Source organism: Dromiciops gliroides, chromosome 1, assembly GCF_019393635.1.
Source record: "Dromiciops gliroides isolate mDroGli1 chromosome 1, mDroGli1.pri, whole genome shotgun sequence".
Lineage (NCBI taxonomy): Eukaryota > Metazoa > Chordata > Mammalia > Microbiotheria > Microbiotheriidae > Dromiciops > Dromiciops gliroides.
In genome coordinates this window covers 525837968-525851592 of record NC_057861.1, presented here as the reverse complement: position 1 = coordinate 525851592, position 13625 = coordinate 525837968, and the positions used below count along the sequence as shown (strand labels likewise).

Here is a 13625-nt window from a genome sequence, read left to right as displayed (position 1 = left end):
TAAGAGGAATGTTTATTCAAGCCATTTCAAGTGTGAGCCCATTTCCTCCGTGGACCTAGGTGGTAGAGGGGGAGAGGGTTCTCACTGTATCTTCTTGGATAAAAGTTTTTGTAAAAGTTAAGTGATGTTACCTAGTTGTGATATTGTTGAAGTCCTACTGGTTATTATACTTGTTAGTCCTACTGGTATTAAGGCAGTATCTTACCAAGTGATTGATACTGTGGAAAACATGCTGGATGGGAGCTTGGAACAATAGTATCAGTAGAAGAGTCTCCTCAACCCCTCAGGGTTACCCATAGAACCCATGTAGCTTACCTGAATTGAGATTCTGAGTGGAAGTGGGATAAGGACCACCACCATTACTACTCCACTTCACCCGCTGAGACTACATATGCTCTGCATTTCATAATGTTCTCTATCTCATCTTCATTCATAAATTCTTCCCCTCCCCATAGATCTGAGAAACTATTCCTTCCTTTTCTAATTTGCCTGTCATATCACCCTTTATGTCTAGATCATGTACCCATTTTGACTTTACTTTGGTGTATGGTGTAAGATGTTGGTGGCCCTTAGACTTTTGCTACAGAGCTGGCTGTCTTGCTGGGAGAAAGAGCAAGAGAGTCAGGTGGGATCTCTTCACAGCAAAGCTTCACAGAGCATAGTTCCTGAGCAGATTTCCCTGTTTGTTTTTGTGTCTCCTTGTGAGGGGTGTATTTCTGGGAAAAACTTGTGCATTGGGCTGTGCTGTAAGTTGCCCAAAGTCTTCAACACAAAGAGAATACCAAAAAGCTACTATAAATTACTACTGGCTTAATTGGTAGCTGACTGTGGAGGGTAGAAAAAGGCAAACGATGAAAAACTATAGACCTACTATAGGGACAGGAATGACTGGAAACAGTTTTGCATGAACTATCTTATTTCCTGCAACCACCACCCCAACCCCTGGAGGGCAATGAGGCATCTGTCTAGCAGCCCTGGGAGATCCTTTTATTTTCAGCCCTTTCCAGTAGATTGAGAAGCAGTAGTGATTTACTGTCCATTGGAGACACTGCCCAGTGACCCAGCAAAATGAGAATTTGTCCACCATGCTTTGTGAGTTTATTTAGACCTGTGTAAAATTTGAAGGGGGCAGCTAGGTGGTGCAGTGTATAGAGCACTGGCCTTGGAATCAAGAAGACATCTGCATGGGTTCAAATCCAGTCTCAGACTGTGTGACCCTAGGCAAGTCACTTAATTAATTTTCCTCTTTGTAAAATGAGCTGGAGAAGGAAATGGCAAACCAGTCCAGTCTCTTTGCAAAGAAAACCCCAAATGAGATTACAAAGAATTGGATATGACAAAAACAACTCAAAAACAACAAAAAATAATTTGGCATGGCCTAATCAGGTGATATAGAATATTTCAGAAAATATCATCCACTTCTTTTGAAACAGGAGAGTTTGGGGGAAAGTTTCATTTACACTATTCAAAGCCTTCCATGAGGTGACCTCAACCCACCTCTTCAGATACTTCTCTCAGTATTCTCCTTCCTGTACCCTTTACTCCAGTCTTGTTCCTCATACATACTCTGTAGCTTCCTACAGTGGAGTATTGGCAGGGATTTTTTCACTCTACTGACAATACCCTTTCCCTCTAGTTCTGTCTATATAAATTCTACCAGTTTTTCAAGGTCCAGTTAAAATAGCATCTCATCCCAAAGGACTTTCCTGATTCTTTCCTTCATGAAATAATCTCTTCCTTCTCAGGAAACCTAAAACATTTTGTACCTTTCTAATTGTACTTTTATATTATACCTTATGTAATAGTAATTACAATAGTTATTTGAGTACTAAACTTTCTCCTTTTAGACTATGAGCCCCATGAGGGCAAGGATTGTGCCTTTTTTTTTTATCTTTCCCTTTAGTGCCTAGCAAAGTCACCTGTCCATGTTAGGCACTCATAATTATCAACAACAACAATAATAATTTCTGCCATTTATGTAGCAACTTAAAGATTTCAAAAATGCATTAATCACAATTAATCTTCATGAAAGCCCTGTGAGGTAAGTAATACAGGTATTATTTTCCCTGCTTTATAGATCAGAAAAATGAGCCTGAGAGAGATTCAATGAGTTGCCCAGAAGCAGCTAGCTGTTGGAGTGTGAGGTGAAATGTGAGCCCTGATCTTCCTGGTTCAAATCTCATCACGTTATCCGCTAAGCCAAGCTGTAATCAAATAAACACGTAAGAAAGGGAGGCTATAGTACGTGGTGCCACTCAGATTGAATTTTGTATGTGCATGACACAGACTGTATCACAGATTCTCAAGTAAGAGCTTTGCTCACCATTTCCCAATCCTGCTTATTAGCATCAATAATCCTTCTTTTGGTTCCAGAGATGAATGATAAGATTTAGTTACTGATAATCTATAAGGGCAATGGGGAGAAGATGGTAGACCATGGATAGATAGGTAACTTCCAGTGTGGTAGAACAGGAGCTAGTCAGAAAGTGAATTTTCCTTCCCTGCTGTTAATGCAAAGAACAGCAATATATTTTGGGCAATTTCTGTCTTATTAGGAGGAGAGACAGAATGTTGGAACTAAAAATTTTCAACTCTTTCCACAGCACCTGGAATTAGACAATTAGAAGGGATCATGGGGAGGGAAGAGATCAGGAAATTTGGGAATGAAGAATGTCATTTAGGAAGAGCTGCTGAAAATGGAGTAACAGCTGGGAGGGAACTTTTGGAAGGACAAAATGGAAATGGAAATGGAAAATCCCAGTTGAATCAGAAGTTGATTAAAGCAAAGGGTACGAAGATGCTGCAATGCCAGAGTGGGACTTCCTAAAGGGGAAGGGACCTAAGAGGATGAGAAGGGATAAGAGGAAGAGGAATAAGATGCACTGGTGACAAAAGTCCATTCACATTTCATTTTCATCCCTTGAACTCTGTCTTGGCAGTAGTAGTGACTTACATCTACAGTGGTTGGTACCTGTGCCAAAATCCTGGGGCAAATGATACAACAGTATCCTCTAGGGCAAGAATATCCAAACTTTTTTTTTTTTAATAATCACACTCTCTTATAAGTAAAAAAAAGTGCAAATGTCTTCCAAATGTCTGTGTATCTACTTATTTATAAATTATATACATGTATTATGAGGCAACTAGGTGTACAGTGGATAGAGTCCTGGTCTTAGAGTCAGTGAGAACTCAGGTTAAATCTTGATTCAGACACTTACTAGCTGTGTGACCCCAGGCAAGTCACTTAGTTTCTGCCTCAGTTTCCTCATCTGTAAAATGAGGATAATAATAATATGTACATCTTTGGGTTTTTGTGAGAATCAAATGAAATAATATTTGTAAAGTGCTTTGTAAGCCTTGAAGCACTGAAAATTCTAGCTATTGGCTGTCATGTCCTACTGTGTTAATAATTATGTATATTATAAAATAAACAAAAATGGAAATTTTAAAAGGATGAGATACAGATGAACTAAAATATGATCTAGGGCCAACAAGGAACCATTTGAGCTTCCTGAGTTGGGAAGTGACGAGGTCAGAGATGCACTTTGGGAAAATCACTTTGGCAGTTGAGTGGAGAATGGATTGGATAGGGGAAAGGCTTGATGCAGGATGAGTCTAGGTAAGAGGTTAGAGGCAGGTAGGTAGTACAGGGTGACAGAGTAGTCAGGAAGACCTGAGTTCAAATCCAGTCTCAGATACTTACTAGCTGTGTGACCTTGGGCAAGTCACTTAACCTGTTTGCCTCAGTTTCCTCATATATAAAATGAACTGGAGAAGGAAATGGCAAACCTCACATTGTGGTGCTGGAGAAGACTTTTGAGAATTCCTTAGACAGTAAGGAGATCAAAAGAGTCAATACTTAAAGAAATTCATTCAGGCTACTCATGGAAGGTCAAATATTGAAGCAGAAGCTTTAATACTTTGGTCACATAATGGCCAACAATTTGTAAACAAGAATCTGTGGGATCTTCTTACCAAGTCTCTAATGTGACATATATATACATACACACATACACATATATGGGTAAACAATGGATTAAGGCAAACAGAGGTTAAGTGACTTGCTCAGGGTCCCACAGGTAGTAAGTGTCTGAGGCTATATTTGAACTTAGGTTTTCCTGACTCCAGGCCCAGTGCACTATCCACTGCACCACACAGCTGTCTCCAAGTAGGCTGATATTCTGGCCTCACATCCCACATTGTATAGTGGAGAAAAGTCCTGGATTGGGAGTCAGGTGATCCAGCTCTACCATTAGCTACCTATTTGACCCTGGGCAAATCACTTTACTTCTGGGCAGTTTTTCATCTGTAAGAACAAGGGCAACATTTACATTAGCATTTTTCATATTTCCAAAATACTTTATATGCACGATCTCATTGGACCCTTGAAACAATCCTATGAGACAAAAGATTTGTTGCAATTGCTGCTGCTGTTGTTTTTCCTGACTTGTTCATTTCATTGGTAAGGAACTTCCTCTTCCAATAGAGACTGGTAATTTTTTCTGCCATTTATAGTCTTATATAATTTAGAGAGTTGCCTGGGGGCCTGAGAGGTTAGTGACTTGACCAAGGTCACACAGTCAATATATGTCAGAGGTGGGCCTTGAGCCCAGGCCTTTCTGATTCTGAGGCTGGCAATCTATCCCTTATACCAGGAAGCCCTTTCTATGGTAGGCACTTCAGGTATTATTATTTTCAGAGGAGGGAAGTTAAAGGATTTGTTCAAGGTGACACAGTAAGTGCCAGAGGCTAGATTTGAACTCATGTCTTCCTGGTTCTAAATCCAACCTATCTACTATTCCACTTTGTTTCTCTGGATATACAATGAAGGAGATATGGTGGGTGCTCTCCAAAGTATCTTCCAACTCTGATATTCTATGATTTCTTCCTAAGCACAAAACTTTTTTTTTTTGCTGGGCAATTGGGGTTAAGTGACTTGCCCAGGGTCACACAGCTAGTAAGTGTTAAGTTTCTGAGGCCAGATTTGAACTCAGGTACTCTGAATCCAGGGCTGGTGCTCTATCCGCTGCGCCATTTAGCTGCCCCAGCACAAAACTTTTGCATCACTAACATTTTGGTTCTTAAGTCCAGGCAAAGGCTACAGGTCTAAGGTATGTTTTTTACAAGTGTCATGTTATTCCTTTCTTTTGCAGAGAGAGGGCTTTCGTGTTTTCCTTTGGTTAACAAACATTGATAAAATAGCACATTACCAACCAATCCCTTTGCTCCTTTTAAGTCACAAGACACTCCCAGCACTTGTATAACCCAAACAGGTCGTGGAATGTAACCACAGAGCCCTGGGTAGGCAAAGATTGGCCCCCTATGTCTCCCTCCCTAGCCCTCAGGGCTACACTCTTTGAATTTATGTTCTCCCTGGAGCCCACATTGCTCAGTGCTCAGTAGGAGGCAATGAACTCATTGCATTAGCTGTCCCTTAATAGGCTCACTCTGTGGAACCCAACATCCTTCATTAATCCAGAAAATGAGGGTTGTTTTCAGAGATTTGGAAAGCTAATTATTTCAATGATGGGAATTAAGACTCATCTGGTACCAGACACAGATTTTGTTTGGGCTCCCCAGGGAGGATGAGAACCTGGGCCTTGCACAGGTGTGCAACACAACACCCAGCCACTGTTCTTTTTACCGAGGGAAGCAGCTGTTACCCCTAGCAACTGGGGATAAACTTTCCCTGTTGCCTAATGTATATTGTCTCCCTCCTTGCCTATCAATGGGCAGAAATGTAGTATTCGAATTCTCCATTTAGAGCGGCCTTCTTGCTTTTTCCATGTTCATAGGAGAATAGCTTTAGAATTAGAAAGGAACCCAGAGCTCCTCTACTCTAACCCCCTCCTTTTACAAAGGAGGAAACTGAGGCCCAAGATTAAGTGACTTGTCCATTGTCATGTCAGTAGTAAATATTGGAGGTAGGATTTGAACCCAGGCCCACTGACTCTGTACTCTTTCCAATGGACCACGTGCTTATTTACTTTAAGCATCCCTAGCAATCTGTATAAGAAAATTCTCCCTTCACCTCACTGTTGGTTTTGAAGGTGATCACATAGTAAATAAATGGCAGAATAGCTACTTACATGCATTCATAGATATAGATATAATATAAATACATATACATATACACATACATATTATATATATATGTATATATATATATATATATATACACACACACACATATATGTGTATAGATAGTTGTTCAGTCCTTTCAGTCATGACAGACTCTTTATGAGGCAAAGATAACAGAAAATTAAGGTAATAGAAGTTAAGTGACTTGCCCAGGATCACACAGCTAGTGAGTGTCTGAGGCTAGATTTGAACTTAGGTCTTCCTCTCTCTAGGCCCATCACTCTATTCATTGAGCCACCTAGCATGTGCACATATTTTGGGGGTCTGGACCTGTTGAAGAAACCGCCTCTACCAATACAGATCAGTAACTGCTCTGAAACCTAGATTCTTACATTATGGATTCTTAACCTTTTTTGTATCATGGACCCTTTTGTTAGTCTCATGTGGTCCCCTTCTCAGAATGAGGGTTAAGTGATTTTCTCAGGGTCACATAGCTAGTAAATGTCAAGAGTCTGAGGCCAGATTTGAACTCAGGTCCTCCTGAATCCAGGACCAGTGCTTTATCCACTGTGCCACCTAGCTGCCCCTCAGAATGATTTTTAAAAATGTAATAATCATTTTTATTTATAGTTTGGGGTTCCAATTTTTATCCCTCCTTCCCTCCCTCCCCTCATGCCTCCCTGAGGTGGCAAGCAAATATGGGTTGTACGTATATGATTATGTAAAACATTACCATATTTGTCATTTTGCACAAGAAAACTTGATTAAAAGAAAAAACAATGAAAGAAGGTGAAAAATAGCATGCTTTAGTCTGTTCTATCAATATCAGTTCTTTCTTTGGAGGTGGATCATATGTTTCATCAATAGGCCTTTGGGATTATCTTGGATGATTGTATTGTTGAGAATAGTCATGTCATTCACAGTCAGAATGATGTTTTTAAATAAATAACATAAAACACATGAGGTTACAAAGGACACCAATTATATTGAAATAATTATCAAAACATTTTAAAAAGTAAATAAATTCACAGATTCCAGATTAAACATCCCTGTTAGAGCACTGAGGGGTTAAATGATTTGTCCCAAACCAAACAATCATATGTGTCAGAGGCTGAACTTGAACCCAGGACATCGGTGTCATCAGTCTATCCACTATGTCAGGCTCCCTTTCCAACAGGCTTTATGCTCTCTTGCCCATACTTAATCCCACCCAGCACTTTTATCTCACTCTGGCCTGAGGAGCCCAGAATTCAGACATAAGGGGGTTTAAAGGAAGACCAATGGAGCTTAGGATTTCGAATGGGCTTGACTGTTCCTAAATAAGGATAAGGAAATCCCATCAAGGCATTTCCTACTAATGCAGCAGCTAGATGGTGGGTATCTCTAGCTAGCTAGCATCTCTGCATAGCTTTGGCTTCCCCAAATAAACATTTTACGTGAGGTGAATCGGCCCCTCCTCTGTCACTTTCTGATGCAGGGAATGTAGTTTATCTTTCTTTTGTGCGCTCTGAACGCTAGCTCCTGCAATGCTGTCAGCCTATTCCAAGATCCCTGATAAGGGTCTCTCCATACCTTTTCTCTGCTAACCACAGACACAAACTAAAGATGCTGCCTGAGATTTCTGAGGCTATTTAAGTAGCTAAAATAAGGAGTTTGAAACCTGAACCCTGAGCAATTAAAATGACCAAATGTGACCTCAGAATTGAGATAAGAAAAGGCACCTCTGCCTCTTCTGCAGAGGTGGAAGACCATGGATGTGGAGTGTTGCATATACTCGCAGATCTGGCTTATGTATTGTTTAGTTTTGCTGAACTGCTTTCCCCCTCTTTTGCTTTTTCAGTGGTATCCAATTCTTTGTGACCCCCACCCCTGGACCACACTATCTTGACAGATACTGGAATAGTATGCTTTCCTTCTCCAGTGGATTAAGGAAAAGGTTAAGTGACTGCTCAGGGTCACACAGCTAATAAGTGTCTCAGGCCAGATTTAAACCTAGGTCTTCCTGACTCTAGACACCATGCTATATCCATGGAGCCATTTTGCTGTCTCTTTTTTCTTTTTTCTTTTTATTACAAGGGATAGCTCTCTGGGGAGAGGAGGAGGAAAGACTATATTCAGAAATGAAGGTGATATAAAATCAAAATATATGGGGTTTTTTATTTGTTTTGCTGGGCAATGAGGGTTAAGTGACTTGCCCAGGGTCACACAGCTAGTAAGTGTCAAGTATCTGAGGCTGTATTTGAACTCAGGTTCTCCTGAATCCAGGGCAGGTGCTTTATCCACTTTGACACCTAGCTGCCCTATATGTTTTGTTTTGTTTTGTTTTTATTTTTGTTTTTTTTGCAGGGCAATGGGGGTTAAGTGACTTGCCCAGGGTCACATAACTAGTAAGTGTCAAGTGTCTGAGGCTGGATTTGAACTCAGGTCCTCCTGAATCCAGGGCAGCTGCTTTATCCACTGTGCCACCTGACTGCCCCCTATGTTTGTTTTTAAATCAATAAACAGTTATTGAGTGTCTATTATGTGCCAGGCACAGAGTAGTAAGAAAAAGGATTTTGAAAGCGTAATGGCATATGAATGCTGGTTCCTCTGCTAGACTGAGCTGCATTCTTTCATGGGCTCCTCTTCTCCTTCCTTTGGCTTCAAGAAAATTGCAGTGTTTAAGTCACTGAACCTGGATTAAACCTCAGTCATTACAGGTAGATGAGGCATCCCTTTGTGCTGCTTCTGTGCCACATATAAACCTTTTCTGTGGTGGTAAACCCATCCCTGGTGGTCATCAGATGTTTCCACTAATAGACCTCAGTGCAAACAACAATAAAAAATTAATTAAGAGAAGAGGTTGCAGCTGGGATTAGAAGTGGAGGCTCATTTAACTCAATGGCAGGTGAGAATTGTGGTAAGCAGCTGTAAGTAACTCAAGGCAGCTGAGGTTGTTATAGATAGGACCCAGCTTCTAGCTCTGGAGGGGAAAACCCAAACCCAAACCTCAGTGGGCTCCCTGTACACAACTGTTTCCTTGGAGGTGATGAGCCTGCAACTATTTCCCAGGCTGAATCAATGAAGTCTATTTATTCTTGGCCATGTCTCAACTCAGAAAGGTGAAGTCCTTGAATGACAAGAAGAAAGAGCCATACCTGTAGTCAAAATAGCCTAGTGGCTTTGCCTGCAGAGATAGGAAGTTTTGTTTGCTCAGGGTAAGAAGTATGAACATTTTGTAATTGAATAGATAATGTTCTTTCTGGGAAACATTTTGGAATTGGGGAAGAAAAGTCACAAATTGTACCTCCCCTTTGACCCAGAACTGGCCCCAAGAAGGTAAACAACTGATAGAAAGGTAGGTGCCTTAAATACCAATACGTTCAAAGCAATAGTTTGATGGTAGCAAAAAAAAAATACTGGAAACAATGGTGCCCAATTGGGTAATGGATGAATACATTATGAATATAATGGAATATTATTGTGCCATAAGAAATGACGATGATGAGGAAGCCAGATGCAACACTCCTTTATCCAAGTTCAGTTGGAGATGGATGCTTTCAGGACAGGACAAAAATCCTCAGTGTAGCCTAATCAGAGAATTATAGATTCTGTAGCTGAGTAAGAAAAGACAGTGTCTTTCTTCTGTCACCCTAAAGGGGAGAGACAGAGACAGAGACAGAGACAGAGAGACACAGAGAGAGAGAGAGAGGCAGAGAGAGAGAGACAGAGAGAGAGAGAGAGAGAGAAAGAGGCAGAGAGAGACAGAGAGAGAGAAAGAGGCAGAGAGAGAGAGAGAGAGAGAGAGAGAGAGAGAGAGATAGAGGCAGAGAGAGACAGAGAGAGAGAGAGAGACAGAGAGAAAAGGCTGAAATCTTGCAAGAAGTGAGCAAGTGCTCTGAGGGAGGTCATAGGAGGACCGCCTCAGCAAATCCAAGAGAGGAGGAAAGGCCAGTTTTTATGGAAGGTTACCCAGGGCCTCGCTTCCATTGTTGCTACTACCCTAGGTGGCAGCTAGGTGCCAAGAAAAAAAACTATAGATGAACTATTTGGAAACCACACAGAACAGGTTCAGAAGGACCGGAGTTGGTGTTTAATCAAGGAAACAGGTGACTTTCTTATTTTCCTGTTTCATATCATTCTGGTTCTCATTCTGGGCCCATATCCCTAATTTCCATTTCTTTAAGAGTTTGTTCACATTTCATATTTTCCATGTGTTTCTAAGACATTGTTGATTGTTTGCATCCCTGGGGGCTTTTAAATGTAGATGAGGAGGGGCAGCTAGGTGGCACAGTGGATAAAGTACCAGTCCTGGATTCAGGAGGACCTGAGTTCAAATCCACCCTCAGACACTTGACATTTACTAGCTGTGTGACCCTGGGCAAGTCACTTAACCCTCATTGCCCTGCAAAAAAAAATAAAATAAAATGTAGATAAGGAGACCTGGTTAGGTGCTAGGAAAGAAATCTGGGTGCTTGAGCTGAATAAAAGGGATTTTATTGATACTTATTATTGCAACCTCCCCAAAGGAGAGAATAAGTTCGAACGCAGTTCTGTATACAGAAATTTTCTTGTGGGAAGAGGCTTGTAAGTGAATATGAGTCAGTCCTGAGACAGTGGTCACAGGCAATTTCTTTCCCAGGTTTAAATTAATCTTATCCCTCACTGAGGGGCAAAGGGAATGTGCCTTAGGAGTGGGAAAGTCAGAGGCACAGGGAATGGAGGCAGTGATGCTTGGGAAAGAGTGGCCCCATCTACCTGAGGGTAGGGGCCAGAGACAGGGAAGTAGCTACTTTTCCTCAGCTGAACTTTGTCTAGCCTCATCCACTGCTAGACAGAGAAACATGGGAAGATGTGTATGAACTGATTCAAAGAGATGTAAGCAGAACCAGGAAAACAATATGCACAATGACTACAATAATGTACATGAAAAGAACACATAGGTGTCCTATGGGGTTCTCTCCTTTTCTCTTTCTATACTATTTCACTTGGTAATCTTAGCAGCTCCCATGGATTCAGTTCTCATCTGATATCACTGATGATTCTCAAACCTTCTTATCCAGTCCTAACCACTCTGCTGACCTCCAGTCTTGAAGCTCTGACTGTCTATTGAACATTTCAAAATGGAGGTCTCATAGACATCCTAAACTCAGCGTGGTCAAAGCTGAATTTATTATCTTTCCTCCTGAACCTTTCCCTTGTCTTAACTTCCTATTTCTGTTTGAGGGCACCACCATTCTCCTAGTTACTCACGTGTAACCTAGGTGTTATCCTTGACTTTTCACTCTCTTTCCTATCCCCCAACCCCCACCACATTCAATCTGTTGCCATGATTTTACCTTTATGACATCTCTCCCATGCACCTCCTTCTCTCCTATGATACTGCCACCATTCTGGTGCAATCTATCAAGATGCTATCTCTCTGCTCTAGGTATTTTCTCTGGTTGCTCCCAGCCCCATACCCGGACTATTCTCCCCCCTCCTCTCCACCTCCTGGCTACCCTGGCTTCCTATAAGTCTCAGCTAAAATCCTACTGTCAACAGGAAGCTCTTCCCAATGCCCCTTAATTCCAGTGGCTTTCTTCTGTTATTCTGAATCTATCATGTTTTTAGCTTTTTTGTACATATTTGTATGTTGTCTCCCCAATTAGATTTCGAGGTCCTTGAGTACAAAGACCATTTTTTGCATTTCTTTGCATCCCAAGCTCTTAGCACTTCAGTTCTGGGCCATAGGCATGTAATAAATGTTTATTGACTGACTGACAAAGACTTGTGTCATTGTAATAGTTGATCTTGTTTGTGGAAGAGACAAAGGAATGCTTAGAAGGGTTTGCCTATACTCTAAAATGGAGGGCTTATGTAAGCTGTTTTTGCTTAATTGTTTTTCTTTATTATGAAGGAAGTCTCACTGTGATGGGTGAAGTAGGGTGAGGGCCTTAGGCAGGAAGTATATATAGAAAAGACTTTGACCCAGCATTAACACTACTAGGTCTATTTCCAAATATGATTAGGGGAAAAGGAAAAGAACCTAGATGTTTTAAAATATTGATAGTAGCTCTCTTTGCAGTGACAAAGAACTGGAAATTGCAGGGATGCCCATCAGTTGGGGAATGGCTGGACAAGTTGTGGCATATGATTGTGATGGAATACTACTGTGCTATAAAAAAAATGGTGAACTCAATGAAAAAACATGGATAGACTTACAGGAAAAAAATGAAGAGTGAAATGAGCAGAACCAAGAGAACATTGTATATAGTAACAGCAATATTGGTGGGGTTTTTTGGGGGAGAACAATGAGGGTTAAGTGACTTGCCCAGGGTCACACAGCTAGTAAGTGTCAAGTGTCTGAGGCCTGATTTGAGTAATATTGTTTTGTTGTTGTTGTTGTTGTTTTGGTTTTTTTTTTTTTTGTACAGGGTAATGAGGGTTAAGTGACTTGCCCAGGGTCACACAGCTAGTAAATGTCAAATGTCTGAAGCCGGATTTGAACTCAGGTCCTCCTGAATCCAGGGCCAGTGCTTTATCCACTGTGCCACCTAGCTGCCCTTAGCAAGCAATATTGTTTTAAGAACAACTTTGAGCTCTCCTCTCTCTCCTTCCTCTGTTGCTGCCTCCATCATGGACACAGGCTGTGTGTAGTCCATCAAGCTGGCTTGGGTCACCAAGGTTCTGGGCAGCACCAGTTCTCAGGGCTAGTGCACCCTGGTGCTCGGAGAGTTCATGGATGACACGAGCTGCTCCATCATCTGCAACGTGAAAGGCCCAGTGCAGGAGAGAGACGTGCTCACCCTGCTGGGGTCAGAAAGCAAGGTCCAGAGACTGCTGTCATGGAAGGACTGCTAAAGGATGTGTAAAATGAAGTTTTATCCAGAAAAAAAAAAAAAGAGGAAACAGCTAGGTGGTGCAGTGGATAAAGCACCAGCCCAGGATTCAGGAGGACCTGAGTTCAAATCCAGTCTCAGACACTTGACACTTACTAGCTATGTGACTCTGGGCAAGTCACTCAACCCCCATTGCCCCACAAAAAAAACCACACAAAAAACCCAAAAAAACAACTTTGATTGACTGAGACATTTTGACTATTATAAATACCCAAATTAACTACAAAGGACATATGAAGATACCATCTGCATCCAGAGAAAGAAATGATAAATAGGAGTATGTACAGAATGATTTTACATATATACATATTTGTGTCTAATGATAGACATCTTTCGGGCAGGAGAGGGACCAGAGAAGGAAGAAAAAAAATTACGTGGTAACATTTTTTGTTTTTGGTGGGGCAATGGGGGTTAAATGACTTGCCCAAGGTCACACAGCTAGTAAGTGTCAAGTGTCTGAGGCCGGATTTGAACTCAGGAACTCCTGAATTCAGGGCTGGTGCTTTATCCACTGCACCACCTAGCTGCCCCCACGTGGTAACTTTTTTATATATTTCAGAGCAATAGCAAGCTGTACACAATAGATGTGCAGGTTCATGTACAGTCATCATTTTTTTTTTTTTAAGTGAAGCAATTGGGGTTAAGTGACTTGCCCAGGGTCCCACAGCCAGTAAGTGTCAAGTG

General features: G+C 41.3%; 1 pseudogene; it reads left to right on the top strand.

Moving 5' to 3' along the window:
- Positions 1-12678: 12678 nt before the first annotated feature.
- On the top strand, positions 12679-12903 carry LOC122751258 (annotated as a pseudogene).
- The last annotated feature ends 722 nt before the right edge of the window (positions 12904-13625 follow it).